Source organism: Marmota marmota, unplaced genomic scaffold, assembly GCF_001458135.2.
Source record: "Marmota marmota marmota unplaced genomic scaffold, marMar, whole genome shotgun sequence".
NCBI classification, from domain to species: domain Eukaryota; kingdom Metazoa; phylum Chordata; class Mammalia; order Rodentia; family Sciuridae; genus Marmota; species Marmota marmota.
The window spans coordinates 50,646,570-50,663,014 of NW_026000108.1; positions in this window are offsets into that span (position 1 = coordinate 50,646,570).

Below are 16,445 nucleotides of genomic sequence, written 5' to 3' on the forward strand. Positions count from 1 at the left end.
CAATTGGTATAACAAAGAGCTTCGGGAGCAATCTCTGTGTCTCAGGCACTGCTACAGCTCTTTGTGCCTATTCTTTCATTTAAATCCCTCATCAAACCAAGGGTGTAGGTATATTTGTATTAATATTATCCTATGGTATGGATTCAAAATCAAGGCATCAAGACATTAAGGCTTTGCCAGAAACCAAACAGACGGATTCACCTAATGTTGAACTTGCAGCCTCCAAAGCTGTGCACCAAATAAAATTTTGTTTTTTACATATTATTAAGCTTTGGGGCCTTTGGTATAGCAAAAGAAAACAGACTAAGACAACTAAAGCTTATATTTTTTTTATTTCCATATTCTTTACACTTATTTTTTTCCCACTATATACAATCTTTCTTCTTTCATCTTAGGCACAGAGCCTATATGCTCCTTTTCCTCAACTCAGGTAAAAACCCACCTATAACTTATTATTTTTTTTTATTGTTCTCATAAGTTACAAACATGTTTTGCTGACACATATTTAAAACACTGGTGTTCACCAATGTGCAGTAAATTCATGTTTTCCATATCCCCATTTGTAACACCTACAATATCTGAGACATAAGAAAATAAGCATGTAAAATACAAAGCTGAAACATTGGAAAGAAGACAAAACATCACTCCAGGACACCTCAAGGTTTGGTAAGCCACTCCTGAGCTATTTTGCATTTCCGCTCTGCCTTGAGCCAAGGAGACTTTGGTTTGGCATTTCAAGTCATTTTGTGGCTCCACCCACTAAATGGATTACCCAATGCACATGACCTCAGCCTTTGCTCAGCTAGGAAGGCTGCTCTCCTGGCTCTGAAATTGGGAGTGACCCATGGGGCCTGGACAGCCCACTTCCTACCTTATTTGGCAGAAGAACATTCTATGAAAAACCTTTGAAGTTTCCTTCATATATAATAAAGCAAACAAACGCAGGCTCTCGATCTCTCTCTTCCCAGTGTGGAAGCTTGACCCCCAAGGTCAAAAAGTAGTCCCGCCCCTGCTTTTCAAAATTACTTTCTGTGTAGTCCAGTTTTTTCACCACCTTCTTTTCTTAGCTTTATATTGTATCCAGCCTGGTCAGGCAGAGGAAACCCAAATTCCACTGCCCACACAGGACGTGGGTGAGATCAGGGTTTAAGGGAAATATGGTAATATGTCTAATAAATGTCCTTATTCCCCCATATACTCCAGGCAGGGCACAGCACAAGTCTCCAAACTGGAACTACCAACACTCACAAACCTAAAACAGTGCCAAGGAAAGCCTGTTCTCCCTAAGAAGAGGACCATGATATAGAGGTCTAAACATAAAACACCTATTCATCAACATGTTCCCTATTCCAGTCAAATGCCTGCAGAAATATTATTTATTCTTTTTCTGGTGAGAGGATGGCAAAGGCTGCAACTGATTTCACAAAGAGAGAGTTGACTCTATGTTGTCAAAAAATAGAGAAACAACTCTTGGTCATGGTTTGCACAGTTCTTTTGTTAATTTCACACTGGACCCTGACTACCCATTAAACAGATCTATATTGGAGTCTGCTGAAAATTTTAAGTGGCGTAGTTATTATCAATAGAGTGTATTAACAATATGTGGCCAAGCTCCTGCTCCTCCCTATAAATAGTTTGTCAAAAATGTACCTGGAAGTTTTTTAGTGAAAAGCTGTTAATGTTCTAATATTAAAGATATGCAAATAACTTGACAAATATTAACATTGAAAATAATTATGGGAAACACCATATTAAGTACGAATCATGTTTACACTACCTAGATTTTTTTGCTCTGCTTTTTAGTTTTCTTTTGATCCACATTATTTTATTTTGCAATCATCTTGATCCGTAGTTAATGAGGAATTAAGCTCTGTTGGGCAGGCCTGGTGAAAACTACTCTAGGGACAGTTAGCCTTCCACTGTAAGGGTCTCATTTGAATGCCCTGAGGATTTAAGGAGATCTGCTTACTCTGGCTGGTAGGAACTCTAACTTAATCTCCTAATTCTGTTTGAGTTCTGAAAATTGTTCACATTACATTTCCTCAGTTTATTGTTGCTTTTCCTTGAAGATTATGCAGATAAGGACTCCAGGTGTTATTCTGAAGGTGTGTGGAAAATTTTTCTGAGTATCTCCTTCTTAACCCAGTATTCCCTTAAAATTTTAGTTACTGCAGTTGCTCCAAACTCAGCTCTGTCTCTTTATCTCAATAGACTTTCATGCTCTGCTTGTATTCACCATTGCTTTATCATGTTCCAGAAGGTTGCTCCAAGCCAAGATCCTGTGCAAACATAAGGATTAGTTGTATTTCTTTTTCATAGTTATAAAATAGTTATGTCATAAAGTCTGTTCAATTCTCTAATGCTTTACAAAAGGATGCCTAATCTAATATCACCATCATTGTTACAATGAGAACCAGGAATCTCTGGGTTCATTTTGCATGGAGAACTGACATGATATGCTTTTAGAGTGCATCTGAGAGACAAAGAGAAACAAAAGAACTCTAAGACTTTTGTCTTGTTTACTGATAAAATAAAATTGTCATGAAGGGGGTAGGAATTACCATTATGGGAGGAGTATGCTTTTTGTTCCATTGTTTATATGTTAGGGAATGGCACAAATACCCATAAATGTACTTTAGACATTTCAGGGAAAAGGTGCAGGATGGTAGCTTATATTCAAGAGTTCTCAATACATAGAAGATACATAAATTCTTGAGACTAGGCAATATTCCTCTTGGGACCATATGTTCAAAGAAAAACAGATGACAAGTACATCTGAGACCTAGGAATTTACTTGGGTCCTCTTTAATGAAAACTGCATTATTTTTAATGGAATAATTTAATGAATAATTTTTAAAAAATCTTACTTGTAGTTGAACACAATACCTTTATTTTATTTATTTATATTTATATGATGCTGAGGGTCAAACCCAGCACCTTGCAGGTGCTAGGTGAGCACTCTACCAGTAAGCCACAGCCACAGTCCATTTAATGAATAATTGTAGTGAAAAAATATTTTATTCTTTTCTACCATTATCTCTTTAGACAGAGATGAAACTTTTGCCTTATACCTCACTTTCAAGAACACTAAAATATTGTAATAGGGAAGAAAGTTGAAGGGAGGGAAAACTGTCAAAGATTTAAAAGATTTGAATAAATATGGAGACAAATGAATTCAGATGTGTTATTTTTCTGTGCCTTGCTAAATATTGAGCTCCTTAGAGGCAAGAATATTTTGTTTTTCTCTCTCCCGTCCTTCCTTTCTTTCTTTCTTTCTTTCTTCCCTTTTTACCTTCTTTCCTGTCTATTTTTCTTTCTTTTTATGCTATGTGATTGCTATGATATGGTCAGTACTAATCATTATTGCTTGCCTATCATAAGCTATGTTCTTACTTTAAATACTCTTCTATGCCATATTTCATTACATTAAGAGAACACTGATTATGAGATGTGCTGTCACTAGTGAATCACTAAGAAAAAAACACCACCAATTAAATTATATCATATGATCATATTTATGAGGTATCTCAAATTAAAAATTGTTAAGAAGTGAAAAACAACATGCATCTTTGAATATATACATAGATATATAGAGAGAGATAGATATAGATATAGATATAGATATATAAATAAACTTCTGGACACTCTAAGCAGAGGAAAAAAAGAAATGAAAGAGAGGAAGAAATGTATATGACAAGATATAGACGTATTTATGACAGTGCCAATTATATACTAATGCCCCCCAAATTTACTTAATGATGGGACAAATGCATGATTCACCCTTTTGCTTCTATCTGAAATGAAGGATTATAAGAGAGGACTTCCTGGAAAAGTCCTTTGTAGGACTAATTCAGTTTTGAATTTAGAAAAATACAACTCTTATAAAAAATTAGTATTCTATCTGATATGCATCTGGTAAAAATTCGCTCCCATTCTGTACGTTCTCTATTCAACTCACTGATTATTTCTTTTGCTGAGAAGAAGCTTTTTAGTGTGAGTCCACCCCATTTATTGATTCTTGATTTTATTTCTTTCACTATAGGAGTCTTATTGAGGAAGTCAGAGCCTAATCTGACATGATGAAGATTTGGGCCTACTTTTTCTTCTACTAGGCTCAGGGTCTCTGGTTAAATTCTTTGTTCTTGTCTACTATGAGTTTTGTGCATGGTGAAAGATAGGAATTTAATTTAATTTTGTTGCATATGAGTTTCTAGCTTTCCCAGCACCATTTGTTGAAGAGTCTATCTTTCTCCAATGTATGTTTTGGGCCCCTTTGTCTAACATGAGATAACAGTATTTATGTGGGTTTATCTCTGTGTCTTGTATTGTGTACCATTGGCCTACAAGTCTATTTTGGCTCCAATACCATGGCTATTTTTGTTACTCTTGTTCTTGTAGTATGCACATTAGATCGAGCACTAATCTCTAGGATATATAAAGAACTAAAAAATCTTAACACCAAATAAATAAACAAATAACCCACTCAATAAATGGGCCAAGGAACTGAACACACACTTCTCAGAAAATAATATACAATCAATCAACAAATATATGAAAAAAACATGTTCAACATCTCTAGCAATTAGAGAAATGAAAATCAAACTTCTCTAAGATTTCATCTCACTTCAGACAAAATAACAGCTATTAAGAATACAAACAACAATAAGTGTTGGCGAGGATTTGTGAAGAAAGGCACACTCATACATTGTTGGTGGGACTGTAAATTGGTGCAATAAATATGAAAAGCAGTATGGAGATTCCTTGGAAAACTTGGAATAGAACCACAATTTGACCCAGCTACCCCATCCCTTGGTTTATACCCAAAGGACTTAAAAACAGCATACTATAGTAACAAGTCACATCAATGTTTATAGCAGCACAATTCATCATACCTAAATTGTGGAACCAACCTAGACGACCTTCAATAAATGAATGGATAAAAACCTGTGATATATGTACATAATAGAATATTACTCAGCATTAAAAGAGAATAAAATCATGGCATTTGCAGGTAAATAGGAATTGGAAAATATGCTAAGTGAAATAAACAATCCCAAAAAACCATATGCCAAATATTTTCTCTAATATGAGAATGCTGATCCATAATGGGGATGGGGGGCATTGGAGGAATGAAGAAACTTTAGATAGGGAAAAGAAGAGGAAGGGGAAGGGAGGGGGCAGGGGGATAGAAAAAATGGTAAATGAGATGGCCATCATTACTCCAAGTACATGTATGAAGACATGAATCGTGTAACTCTACTTTGTGTACAATCAGAGACATGAAAAATTATGCTCTATATGGATACTATGAATTGAAATGCATTCTGTTGTCATATATAACAAATTAGAATAAATATATAAATTTTTAAAAATATACAAGAAAGATAAAATTATTTAATTTAATTGCTTTCACCTCCATATTGGTTTCAAGTTACTTGTTACTGTGGATAATATTACTTTCATGCCATAGACAAAAGTGATTTTCTGTTTGGTTCCATATCAAACTAATGTTAGCATTTCAATAATTGAGTTTGAAATTGCTTTCTTTTGCTCACTGAAGCATTCGTGGCTATATCACAAAACTGTAATTCACTCAGACAATAATAAAGATGCATCTACAGAATTATACTAGAAAAGCAGTATTGTTTTTAGATTTTATGGGAACAAAGGTCATTTAAATATTTATTCACAGTAGTTTATGCATAATAATCAAAAGAATATTTTGAATAAAACTCCTGTTATTGGTTTTCTATACTTATGTTTTAGCTAGATTTCTAAGTATAATAGAATTGTAAAGGCCAACATTTTTAGATCAATAAAAAAATTAATCTAAAACTCTTCCTTTAGACATTTCCCTTAGATATTAGATCTGAATATTAGGGAATAGTTATTTGGATGATACCTAAAACTGTGTTGTTTTGTTTTGTAAAACACATACTACAATTTATGTTGCTAATCAAGTAGTGGCTCCTTAAAATAGTCTCTCCCATCAATTATCACTCTCTAATTTTTAAGTGTAAATAAAAATTGAGTTAAGTTAGAAATTAAATTAAAATTATGTAGAGTCATCTTGAACTGTGACTATCCACACATAAAGGTATCATGCAGAGTACTACTTCAGTTATTACACAAATTAGTCATTAGATAATATGAAAAATACTGGTAGTTTCTATTTTATTTATAAACATATAACATAGGGTATAAAACTTTAACTTAAATTCTTACAAATGCTATCAGAGAAGGCCTTTTAAGAACAGGTCATAACCCCATTTCAACAAGTTAATCAAATTTTCTAGGGCAATAGAAAGCTGATTTTATCAAATAGCCTTTCCACAGTTGCTACATCCACCAAATTACTATAATACATAGTTTCTACTAAAATCCTTATGAAACACATTTTTATACAGCTGAAGAAAATACACAAGAAAATTACCAGCAGATTTATTTTTCTCATCAGATGATGAGATGAGATGACAACTGGCATACATTTTTTTTAATTAGGGCAATTGAGGTGCATTATATTTCTTTTTAATCATGCACATGCAATATTTTATAACAAAGAACATACTTCTGAGGAAAAATGAGAATGATGATCAATGTGTTACTGATCTTTAAATGGGAGGAAATATTTGGCCAAATAGAACATAAAAAGGACCCTTAATTAATATCTCTGATGGATTTCACTACTGGAAATAGTTTTTAAAGTTCTAAAACATCACAGAAAAGAAATAAATTAATGAATAAATGAGAAACAACTTAGGAAAATACTCAAAATAAACATAATTTGAAAATTATTTATTTAGTGAAGTATTAATATCCATAATATTCACAAAAATATGTGAATAAGTAACATGTAATTCTACATAAAATGGGAAGATTCATGAGGAGAAAATGTGGAGAATAAAGAAAATTGGCTAATATCTTAGAAATATTTAGTAAATAAAAATTAAAATGAATATAAATTTTTAAATGTTTTTGGCTATCATATTTGCAGAGTTATAAATATAAATATATATATATATATATATTTATATATATACATATATCAAAATGTAGTAATCTTTTCATGCATAAATTATGTTCATATATAAACTGGCACTATTCTTGTAGTATTATTTTTGAATACTGTTTTAAAAATTTTGTGTCATACAGTTTGATCCAGAATTTACATTTTCACAAATCTATATTAAGGATATTACCAAAATAACAATTGTAATTCTATATGTTTACTTATGCATTAATCATACTAATAAGAAATCAGTAGTAAAATCTAACTAAAAAATAAACACTAGAAAGGAGAATATCTAAAAAGATGATTTAAATTGTGGTAATATTATAGGTCCTTTTTTAAAATAGAAATTTAATATAATTAATTGTTACTGGTCTTAACATGTTTTCTATTTTTCCTTCTCTGCTGAGAGCCATAGCCAAGTAGGAATGACTCATGGCATTTCTGGTTGAAAGGTGACCCTGCTCAGGGATTAGGGTGGCTCTGGGTTTAGGGTGGATCCTGCTGGGAATAGGGCAGCTCCAGGTTTAGGGTGGATCCTGCTGCCTCAGGCGCCCGCTCCTTGAGTTCCAGTTGAGTTCTCGCGGGGTTCTGAGAGTATTGGTATGCAGAGCCTGGTGGAGAGAGTGTATTTTTTCCCAGAAAGTGCGTGTAGAGTGCCGGTGAGAGTTCGGGAATAAAGAGTTGCAGTCTGAATCTACAAGGCTGTGTGGTGGCTCGGTTATTTTGTGCCCAGCCAGACTGCGGCACTTCTCTTAGTAATAAAGCAGTGACAATTTATCTAGGAACACATGACCACCTCATCTGAGACTATATTAACCACCATACTTTGTGATTAAGAACTGTTACATAACTAAAATTCTGTACAAGATGCAAGCAGAAATGATATTTGCAACTTTCTAATCGTCACTTTAAATAGAAAATACTGTCCATTCAAGGCTGCTTTCTAAAATTCAATATGCTGATTCAGATATAGGGTGAGAGGTCAACATCCCAGGGCATGATGAATCAACAGTATAGAAGATCCATCTCTCTCCCAGGTCACCTGGTATTATGGAATTTTGGGATGAGAGAATATGATATTATCTGTGTGAAGCCACTGCTACTGCTTTTCAGGTAAAAACATCATCCAATATCTTATCTAACATAATAAAAGTCTATATTTTCCAAACAATCTACAATGAATAGGTATGCAAAAACACACATTGAATTGTATTTTTAAAAGAGAAAGAAACCAAAATTAAAAGTGGATAGAACTGAAAGACTTGATTTTACAACATTTTACTACTAAAAGCTCATAGTTTAAACTTTATAATTTGAACAGACCTAAGACAATTTCTTAAGTTATCGCTATAAAAATATTCTATCCATAAAGTAGAATATATTGTATATTGACTTTAAATGACCAGTTGCCTCATCTATTTAAATATATGAGAATATTCTAGAATTGAGGGATATGTAATGTGAACCACATTGAATTAGCAAATATGTTATAAAATTACAAATGACCATATATAGTGTTAACATTACTTCTATGAGAGAAACCTTGGATTTGTGACATCTTTTTGAATACACAAATATAGGTAGAGCCATAAAATACAGTCATAATCACAAATATGAATTGACTTCTCACTCATAATCCCAAAGAAGAGACTTACCATTGTTGAAACTCAGGACCTAAAGTGAAAGAACCTGAGTTCATCTCTAAGTAAAATTACAGGGGTGATTTCTTAACTTTTGCATTTTACCCTCCATCATATGCAAAAAAGCAAAAGAAGACAACCTCACTAATCAAGCTGAGTGAGGATTAAAAATAATTTAGTATTATAACTGACACATAGTTAGAGCTCAATAAAAATTAGTGTTATTATGACAATACTAATTTAGAAGTAGATACTAAGACTAAATGATAAAATAAAAAAAAATATATACATAGTCTTCTCTCAGTGAGCTTCAAGGTCAAAAAGTTAATGTGGAGTAATTAAAAAGGATTAGATGGTAGTTAATAAATTTTCACTTGTCACATGAGCCAATAATTTAAACTTTGAGAGTGGCATGAAATAAAGATATAATGAAATGCATATTTTTAAAATAACAAGTCATGCCAAGATATAATTAACATGTGTATTGAAAATTTATTGTGCAGTGACATTTTTATTGGCACATTTAACAAATAGCCTATAATGATGCTATGAGGCAAAGTGTTGTCTTAGATAAAGTATTTTCATGAGGATTTGGACTCAATAGAGAATTTTTTTCATCTGTAGTATCATTCAATGGTGACACCTATTAATAACAAATAACTGATAAACAAGTGTAATAGCTGTCTGGATGTCATTGCACACTCTTACAGAGTGTCCTACAACATAAGAAGATGCAGAAGATTAGGATTCAAAGTTCTTTAATACTATTCTATGGAAAGCCACACTGTTTAAAAAGTGAGGGGAAGGGAAAGTGACAGAGGTTGGATAAGGTGGAAATAGTAGTAAATACAAGAGGGATAAATATACACTGTGTTTTAATCATGCTTGACCTAAAAGTACGGTGTGTGGCAAGATATGTGTATAACATAACAGTTTCTGTTAACTGAAAACCATAGAAAAGTAAAATACTCAAGATCATAGAACAAGTCTAAGATTATATGCTATTGAAAACATTTTAATTTTACATTTATCCTTATGTGTTAATTGTTACAATATCTACCACCTCTTCTTTTTAGTAATAGGACATAATGCATTTATGTTTCTAATCACTTTTAAATAATATTAACTGAAATATTTAATGGTAATGAGGTGCTGGTAAACTGGGCACAAGATGAAGAGAAACTCCCCTTGTCACATTCATGCTACTCCTGAAATACGCAACAGATAACATTTTAAATTAACTCATTGGATATTGATAGTATTTCCATAAATTCTAGTTTGGGCTGTAAAAATTGCAGTTCAGACATTGTCATGTCAAACATTCAGTTTTTAAATGAGTGTGCTGAGACTGAATACTAGGACTTCCTAGTTCATGTGTGGAATTCCTTGCTAAAATAAAATAGATAAATCTCTACATGTAAAATTAGCATAATTTCAGAATAAATAACATAGGTAAGTTTAATGAACATTACTATCTTTTAGTTATTATCTTTATTTTACCTTTAGAGATTTTGCTCATCGACTACAATTCACAATCTATCTTTCTGTTTGACACAGTCAAGTAATTGTGTTTATAGTAATGATAGAGGAACAGAAGTGATAAATGCAACTTTTCTCTTATTTCATTGCATTGGTCTCCTTTTCCCCCAGAGAAAAGGTTAGAACATGGACCTGGTAGTGCCTCATCTTGGACCACACATATCATGAGAATGCCTTGGTGTTGCAACACATACAAGATGGAAATACCTTTCCAGACATGCCTCCTAGAACTAAACCAAAATAACCTGAAAGTGTAAGAAAGATATGTATGAATCTATCTTATTTTAGCTACTGAATGCTCCAGTCTCCTTACTCAATGTGTATCCATACTTGTCCTGTATGCTAACTAATAAAAGGAATCAGGTGAGATAAAAGGAACATAATTCTAACTCAAGCAATAGATCAGAACTTGGACACTAAGACAAGAAAATTGGTGGCAAGTAGAAGATAGATAAAGAATTTGCGGAAGAAATGAATAATATGTCTATGAGAATAGTAGGTTGGAGACACATACTGATAGTGAACACAATGAACCTATCTTGGGTATAGTTATAAGAAGAAATAAAAAATCTTAGCAAATTTACTCCTTTTTAGGTTAGCTCAGAAAAATGAGAGCAAAAATAATGTAAAACTAATAATTTTATTAAAATCAATGCTGTCTTCTTAAGGAAATAAGCAAATGGATAACAAGCAGCTAGACTAAATGAAACAAATTAACAGTGAGGGGAATTAACTGCATATTAAGATGAAGAATTCTTCATTAAGTCTACTTAGAGATTTACTCATTCAAAGAGATTTGAAGCCTTGATTAGATAGCAGGGCCTTAATTTTCATTGTTTTGGCTGAATTACATAATGTTTCTGAACTTTAGTTTTAGCATCTGAAAAAAGAGTGCTTTTAGAATTTGAGAAAATCATTAAGGAAAGGAAATGGCATAAGGAATAATGTGATTATTTTTGTTGATATCATTATTACATAAAATGAGGCAATTAATTTTCTATAGGATCTGAAAGTGAAAGTGATAGTTTATCTGTGCTTTGAAAGATAAGCAGATGTCTCAGCAGACAGCAAGGCAGAACTTTCCAAATAGAATTAAGAGCATACTTAAAGGCATGAGGCCATGTAAGAATACCAGCTATAAAGAAAACAGAGATTTACTAAGCTTGAAACATAGGTCACAAAACAGAAAACAATTTCCCTGTGTAAATCTGGATGAATTCTGAAATAATTTGATTATACTAATCATAGATGTCAGCCATAATCCTGTATGTTAAAACATCAGTTTTTTTAAAAAACTCAAGAGTGATATGAAGGCTGTTCTATATGAAGAAATTCAATCTTTTTTTTTAAGAGAAAGAGAGAGATAATTTTTTAATATTTTTTTCAGTTTTTCGGTGGACACAACATCTTTATTTTATTTTTATGTGGTGCTGAGGATCAAACCCAGGGCCCCATGCATGCCAGGTGAGCATGTTACCACTTGAGCCACGTCTTTTAATGACAGTTGTAAAGAAGCAAGGCCAGCTACAGAGAAACTGAACAAAAAGATGTTGAAAGTGATTAGGCAAGAGAAAATGGAGGTTTAAGATAAATTGGGGGATCTGGGGGCACATGAAAAAGAGGGTCAAATTGGTGAGAGAATGCTGAAACAGAATCAATATCATTTAGTAAACAACTGGATACATTATCACATGATCCTATGTTGCTTTAGAAACAAAGCTTCTAGTACCTAAAAGTTTGAAAACTGGGAAGGGATCACATTTCTGGAAAAGAAATAAGTTTTTAATAATAGCAAGCTTTTGCCAAGAGTTAAAGGGAATATATATGCTGTTTTACATCCTTAAATAAAATACTGCATTTGTAAGAAATGTAAATTTCTCACATATTTTTGTTCTTGGTCATCGTTTCCATTTGTGTACCTCTTCATATGGAGTTTGTATATGAAAGAGCTGCTCACTCCCAAGGGAGCACTCGAATTTTAGTAGGAAGGAGATTGTTGCGCTAAACACTAGTAGCCCAGGCAGTGTGCACCAAATTGATGCTCATGAAAAGTCCCAAGAAAAATATTACACAAGTAAATTCATACTAAGAAAGAAAACAAACCCGTTTCATTCAACCCATAAGTTAATGAAAATAATTGTCTAAAGGAAAGGAGCAAATGGGGTGAAGAAGCAATGAAGCAAGGAAATTTTCTCTGAATATACCTTGTTTTATAGCTTTTGTTAAAGAAAATTATATTATATATATATATACATATATATATATGTATATATATATACACATATATATAAATAAATATATTCATACACAAACATATGTTTTATATATTCACAAAGGAAATTAAAATTTACAGAAGGAAACCCCCTCCAAATTGAAATATGAACCAATAAACCAAACCGTATATTAAGATGGTAATATAGCCACAGGGAATTAAATTATTTTAGGTAACTTTAGAATAAATTAGAAGTGCATAGAAACAATAAATATGTTTCAGGAGTCTAAGTGTTGGAGTAAAATTAATAATGCTAGTTTAATTATTTTATTATCTAGAATAATACAAATGAAGAATTATGATAATGTTAGAAATCAATTCTTCAGTACAAAGGAACAAGATCAAGATAAAATAACTTAATTTTAAATCCTGTAATAATAAATTCGATTTGGAAATATTATTATAGACATATACTATTAGAAACATAAAAATAGACTCTTCGTTACAAAATTCACATTGTCATATGAAAAAAATGTTTAGAAATACTTCTACATTGAATAATTGACATAAAACTAGATACTGTTTTCATAATATGAACCAAGAAGACTATTGCTAAAAATCACTGATTCAAAATAGATTTGTAAGTCAAATTGATTTTTGTAAATACAAAAAATTCTGTAATCATCTTTAAAATTAGTTTTTTGAAATCTCTCAAGTTTTATCCAATAGAATTTGCAAAGATGAGCAAACAAGAGCTAACTCATAAACAGGAAAACAATAACAATTATTTATGATTTTTTTCCATTGATTTTTTTTAGAGTTTCTGGGTTAATTTATTGTTGCTCTTTTGTTTAAAAATAGAGTTTATCTTTTTTTCCTTGGAAGATAGTTTGTTCTTTAAATTATGTTACTTTTTGTGTTATTATAATACATGGGAGACCTTGGAAGTACTGTTAGATTTTTATTTACAGTAACTGGTCTTTATTCTTAAAACATTTTCATCTTCAAGATAGAAAAAAAATGTGAGATTGCATGCAAATAATATTTTCTGATTTAAGAAAAGTTGTATTTGTCAATGTGCTGCTTATAAAACAACTGAAAACCTCACAAATGCAGAATAATATTTAAGCTCAGCTGGAGGGTTGTGAATATCAGAGTTCCATGCTGATTCAAGGATTATTGACAGATCTTTACTTATTATTAATAGGTTCACAAAAACATTTAATAGAACTCAGGGTGATTTTCAGTATGTCTCTCACAAAATCTCAGCCCTTTATGTGAACGGCAGGCATCTGGGAAGCAATCATTTTGTCCTCACGGTTTTTCCAATTCACATTCTCCAAAAAGATCTGACACAACATAAGTTTAGTTTGTTTCATTTACATGTATAAAAATAAAATTCTTTTCTGTTTTATGAAATAGTTTCTGTTCTTCTACTTATCTTTCCAAATTGAAAAAAATAATGCACATTAGAATAATTGTTAATTTCACATGCTGTAGAATTTTAATCAAGTAAACATATAAATCTGCATGTTATAATTACTATGAATAAGTAAAGGTTAATTTGAACATCAGTTTCCAATGTGTCATCTACTAGATGTGAGAAAAGAAGCAATGAGGATTTTGCTCTGTCTCATGCTCTCTCCAAAACCTTACCAAAATTTTCCAAATTTTTCCTCCTATAAATCAAGTAGTTAATTTAAATTTTATACAAATACATAATAATATAACATGTATATTATTTAGCTTATATGAACTAAATATTGCTAAACAAGCTCTGATTTGGCCTTTGTAGAATTTTATGGAGATTCCTGTCATCTCCCCAATATTCTGATCTTTTTTCTTATTTTACACAAAGTACATTTGAAAATTCTCTGAGGATTTAAGTTGCTTAAAAATATATAAAATATTTAAAAAATGTTTATCTCTTTATAGCTAATCTCTTTTAGAATATTTGAAACTTTTATGCTTTGTTATCAATCTATTATAAAGCAGTACTACTTTTTTTTTTTTTTTTGTACTTGGGTTTGAACCCAGAGGCACTGTACCGCTAAGCTACATACCCAGTCCTTTGTCTTCCATTCTGACACAGGGTCTTGAGGAGTTGCTGAGGCTGGCTTTGGACTTGTGATCCTCCTGCCTCAGCCTCTTGAGTCTCTAGGACTACAAGTGTGAGTCACCATGCCATGTCAAGCAAGTGTAATCTCTATGATTAAAATATATTAGACAATTTGTGATTTTATATTTCTAAACATTATAATAAATTTTTAGAGACTCAGCCTTTGTATATTGATATATCTTCCTGGAAATAATAACTGCAGATACTAAATTCCCTTTAGGTTTATTTTTGTGGTTATTCATTTTAATTTATCTGAAATTTTTATGTCAAATATTGTAATAACAAATAGTAACCTAGTTGACCTTATTATTGCAGTTTTTTAAAAACAAAATCAGGAGATAACCAAAACAAATACAATATAGAGTGCCAAGACATCTAGTCAAATTTTTAATGCTATGCCAAAATTAATTTGATATCCAAAAGTCCCAATTTTCCAGGGTCTCTTTTTTCACAAGTAAAAAATAAATAAAAAAATAGAAAGTTTGACTACAAACATTTTGCAATGTTAAATAAAATTCCAGAAAAGCATTACTTTGTTGACATTTCCTATGTATGTTAATTATGCTGAGTGAATATTCAAACATTGATCCTAAATTTACATAGTATAATACTATACAGATCAACTAATTTTGTTCTGGTTATTCTACAAAGGGCTAAAACAAAGTGTTTTTGGTTCTTGATTCGATCATCAAAAAGTGGAATTTTTTGGTTATCATTATTTTTCCAGAAAACTAAATATATTATCCTCTTCTCCTCTTGTTTAAAAATAATGTTTGAGAACGTGGTTGGGACAGGTCTGTATGTTTTTGAGTACTGATCATTAGGAAAATATTAAAATATCAATAGTATTTAGAGAAATATAGAAAATATGAGTAATACATTTTTTAACAATGATTTCCTGGTAATATTACAGCCATTCACATGCATTCTTTCATTCTTTGACTGACTCCTCTAAGAAAGAGTAAACGTGTCTGACTTATGTCTTTGGATCCCATAGCACTAGTGGCAAATCTTAATGTGTGTGTGTGAGAGAGAGAGAATTTTTTTTTATATTTATTTTTTTAGTTTTTCAGCGGACACAACATCTGGTGCTGAGGATCGAACCCGGGCCGCACGCATGCCAGGCGAGCACGTTACCGCTTGAGCCACATCCCCAGCCCCACTAAATGTAGTCTTAACCAATGATGATAGAGTTAATTTGGTGTCCTTCGCTTTTCTGGCAGGGTAAGATGAAAGGAAGGAAGAAAAGAAGCAGAGAAAAAGAGGGAGGGAGAAAGGGAGGAAGGTATGCCCTCCAGCCAGGAAGCTTCCATCACATGTCTTCAAATTCTTTTCTGTTCCTCAGTTCAGTTACTGTTTCTAAACAGGACAAACAAAACTAAATGGAACTAAACAAAAATATACCCAACTGCTCCATACTGTCTTCCATTTATCTCCAGGTCAGTCTCTCCCATACTATGCACAAATCCTGCCCCTACCAAATCTCAGGAATTGCTGAGGCAAACAAGCCTGGGACCAGGAGTTGTCACTACTGTGCCTTTCACCATTCACATCTATTCCAAAAGAGGACAAACGGAAGGGGGAAGGAAGATGGCGGCGAGGGGAGTGCATTGCCCCCGTGTGCTGCTTCACTGTGTGGGAGTATGACAAGTCAGGACGGCTAAAGGATATCTTGTTAGGAATTTCCAGCAATAGTGGGGTGCTCCGGAACCTGGAGGAAGGATTTCCATCGCACGAGGATCGGCTATGGGGACTCAAACGCGAGAGGTTTGTCGCACGGAGGGTAACACTGCTTATTCAGCAAACCACCCCGCGGCTAGAGTCTGCAGCGCACTGGGAAACGAGGAGATAGTGACGCAGGGATACAGCGCTGCAGTTTCTGCCAGCCGTGCAAGCACCGTACTCAGGGCTGAATTCTGGGTT